Here is a 4,055-nt window from a genome sequence, read left to right as displayed (position 1 = left end):
AAAAAAAACCCAAAAAACAAAAAAAACTCCAAAGGTAAAACAATGTTTCTGGCTACTCTACAATAATAGTATAACCCAGTTCTTACATACTAAAATATGCCATCCAAACAGTTCGATGTCTTATAAAATTTGGTTTAAAAAAAAATGTGCCAGGGCATTTCTTTCCTTGCTAATTCTCTGTCTTAGGCAGTCTAAACTTCTCGTCAGTCTGTCAGCCAGTCAGTGCACGAATTGTTTTTAATGGCCTCTTCTCTGTTGACAACTGTTCTAGGCTATATTAACTATTTGTCTGTATTCTTAGATCTCTGGCATGTGGAGCCTTGTGGACCTGGGGAACCACCCCTCCCAGAGTTAACTAATTCCTAGAGATAACAATTTGCCTGCCAGCACATCTTTGATATGCAAACCAACCAATTAGGGTTCCAAGCCCAACCTACCTCCTTTTATCAGATCACTACAGGGCTGCTGAAATTATTCAAACTGTCCAATCATAAGGTTGTTCTGCTTGCTTACTTCACTTTCCCTTTTCCTCTTCAAAAACCACAACAAAGGCTTCTGCACTTTCTGCCTGCTCATCTGGCTTCGGTCCTTCCCTGTGTGGCCCTGCCTGCCATGCCTTGCCTCCCGTTTCTAGGGGATTGTGAACATAAAAAACCTCCTTCCTTCACGGCGATCATTTTATGTCTCTGTGTTGTACTATATCTGCTCAAAACAATTTCCAGGTACATTTTTAGACAATAGGCTGGAAGAACAGCAGCAAGTAAGACACACTAAATCTGTCTTTGAAGAGCTGAAAATCCTTGAAGGAGCTTATGTTTTAGCCTAGGGTTTATAAATTTGCATGAGCGTGGGCTCTAAAATAAATAGAACCTAGATGTGACCAAGCACCATTCTTTTCTTCCCCCCCTGGGTATTTTCTGCTAACATGTGGGGTAAAGGTGGTAGATGAGAATTGGGGAATCAAGGATTTAATCCTAATTCTCTTGCCTGGATAAAGACCAGACTCTACCTAGAGCACACTCCACCTACTAATGCCTAGGCTGGAGAGAAAGGACCAGGATAGGGTCCTTTTAATTTTATCTTGCCACATGATTAGGAAGATGCAAGATGATTAGGAAGAGGTGTGGTGACTCACACCTATACTCTCAGCGCTTTGGGAGGCTGAAGCAGGAGGATCCCTTGAGTCCAGGAGTTCAAGATCAGCCTGGGCAATATAGGGAAACTCTGTCTCTATAAAAAATGTTAAAAATTAGCTGAGTGTGGTGGCACACACCTGTACTCCCAGTTACTCGAGAGGCTGAGGTGGGAGGATTGCTTGAGCCCAGGAGTTTGAGGCTGGAGTGAGCTGTGATCATGCCACTGCATTTCAGCCTAGGTGATAGCGGGAGAGCCTGTCTCAAAAGAGAGAAAAAAAAAAGGAGGGGGAGGGAGATGGTTAGGAAGACTTACCAATGTCTTTCCTGAGTGCTTCCTGCCTTACCAGTTTTCCTTAAACCAAACTTGCACTGGATGCTGACTGAAGTGTGAAAGGAAAGTAACTCTTGGGGCCTCCAAATCACTCAGCTAAAGGAAAAAGTCCAACTGGGAACTGCTTAGGGCAAACTTGCCTCCCTATTCTATCCAGTCATCCCTCTGCTCACTGAGATAAATGCATAACTGATTGCCTCCTTTGAAAAGGCTAATCAGAAACTTTAAAAATTGCAACTTTCTATATCCTGGAAGCCCCTCCCCACTTTGAGTTGTCCTGCCTTTCCAGACTGAACCAATGTATATCTTACATATATTAATTGATGTCTCATGTCTCCCTAAAATGTGTAAAACCAAGCTGTGCCCCAACCACCTTGGGCACATGTCGTCAGGACCTCCTGAGGCTATGACATGGGCACATGTACTTAACCTTGGCAAAATAAACTTTCTAAATTGACTGGGGCCTGTCTCAGTTACTTGGAGTTCACAGAAGTATTTAAAAATTAAATGGAGGATGAGGCAGATCTTACAAAGCAGTGTAGTGTGGAGGGAACAGAAGTCATGCCTAGGTCTAACCTACTCTTCTTCCCATGTTCTTCTCCCATGCTCCCCACGTAGCATGAAAGAAGCTCTGTTGAGTTAGACATTTTGCTTGAATGCCTCTCAAAGATGCTCTGCTCACTCCCCATTCTCCCAGACACCTTTCTCTTATCCTTGTGTCTGCTTGTCAGTCCAGTGTCTTACTCTGTTCCCTTAGTAAGAGAGTTCCTTCCTGCCTCTTCCCAAAGGAAGAGGCTATGGACCAATACAAATGAAACCTTCCACTGCCCCAGCCCTGCCCACATGCGGCAGGTGGACCCAGAGCCTCTTGAATTGGAGAACCGGTAGAGGCTGCTTCCACAGCCATTAACCCCACAGTGAGAGCAGAGGCTAATCTCTCCAGTTCCCTCAGAGGAAAAGTCCCTCAGCAATGCAGGTGTTTGTTTTAGACAACATAGTCCAGCCTCACATGAAGAAAGCTATTCTTCCCATTAATATGGGTTTGGCTATGTTCTCTTCAAAGTAGTAATCCTTGCTTTATTTCATTAAGAAGCCTCTGACCACTTCCAGTTTTGGCTTGCCTCATGAGTCATGGTGCCGGCAGGGAGTTCCTTTGTCTTGGTCATCTGGGGCAGCTTTCTGGTCCAAATCTGTTTTTTGTTTTTGTTTTTGTTTTGTTTTGTTTTGAGACGGAGTTTCACTCTTGTTGTCCAGGTTGGAGTGCAATGGCACAATATCGGCTCACGGTAACCTCCGCCTCCTGGGTTCAAGCGGTTCTCCTGCCTCAGCCTCCCGAGTAGCTACAATTACAGGCACCCACCCGGCTAATCTTTTATATTTTTAGGAGAGATGGGGCTTCACTGTGTTGGCCAGGCTGGTCTCAAGCTCCTGACCTTGTGATCCGCCCACCTCAGCCTCCCAAAGTGCTGGGATTACAGGCGTGAGCCACTGTGCCCGGCCACTGGTCCAAATCTCTTAACCAGCAGAAGGGACAAAAGAGAAAATGGGAAAGCATGTGAGCTCATCCCTTCTGCCTGTGATTTTCTCATACTGCGTCCGTTCCTCCATTCATCATATGTCCTCAGAAGGCATGAACAAAAGGCTAGGGGAGCAGGAGTATTAGGTCAGAATATTTTCCCCACTTGTATCTGATCTTGCAAGAAACAGCTGGTTTGCATAAATCATTTAATTGAAGTGAGTTTAATAAATGAACTATTTACAGAGGTGCAACAGCCTTAAGGGAACTCGGCGAAGAGTGGTGAAGACCAGGGACAAGCACAGCAGGAAGCCAGTGCCACTCATAGATGCGTAGAAGCAAGTGGTGATGGTGTTACCTGACCCCTGTGAGAGCCACAGCTGTGGAGGAGGGAACACCTGAAAGTCCCGTGGCAAAGAGGAATGCAGCCACTGCAAAACCATGTCCCAACAAGGAGTCACAGTGGGATAAATAGGCTGACTTGGCTTCCTGCCTTCTAATCCCCGGTCAGCACCAGCCATCAGCCAAACCCAATTGGAAGCCAGAGGACAAGAAGTGTCAGATGACACAGTCTGTAGGCGTCAGCCTCCCAGAGCACAAGCCAAGGCAAAGGGTGGAGAGTGGAGGGGCAAACAGAGAGGAACCAACACACAGTCAACAATCAGAAGTGAAAAATGGTCGGCTTATCCCACAAAGCAAACCACTGTGTGCGGCTTATTACGACTTACTTTGTGGAAGTTCAACAGACAGACAGCATCTAGAGCACCCGGTACCTCATCTCCAGATGGGTGGGATTTCGGTTTTCTTTCCACAACCCTCACAACATGTCTCCTTACTCTACATTCTACATCTCTGTCAGGGACAAAAAATTCTGCATCAACATGTTTCTAGCCTCTAGGTGTTTTTTTGTTTTTGTTTTTGTTTTTGTTTTTTTGAGACGGAGTCTCGCTCTGTCGCCCAGGCTGGAGTGCAGTGGTCAGATCTCGGCTCACTGCAAGCTCCGCCTCCCAGGTTCACACCATTCTCCTGCCTCTGCCTCCCAAGTAGCTGGGACTACAGGCGCCCACCACCA

Source organism: Mandrillus leucophaeus, unplaced genomic scaffold (genome assembly GCF_000951045.1).
Source record: "Mandrillus leucophaeus isolate KB7577 unplaced genomic scaffold, Mleu.le_1.0 Scaffold40, whole genome shotgun sequence".
NCBI lineage: Eukaryota > Metazoa > Chordata > Mammalia > Primates > Cercopithecidae > Mandrillus > Mandrillus leucophaeus.
The sequence above is the reverse complement of the archived record's forward strand: the minus strand, read 5'-3'. Positions refer to the sequence as shown.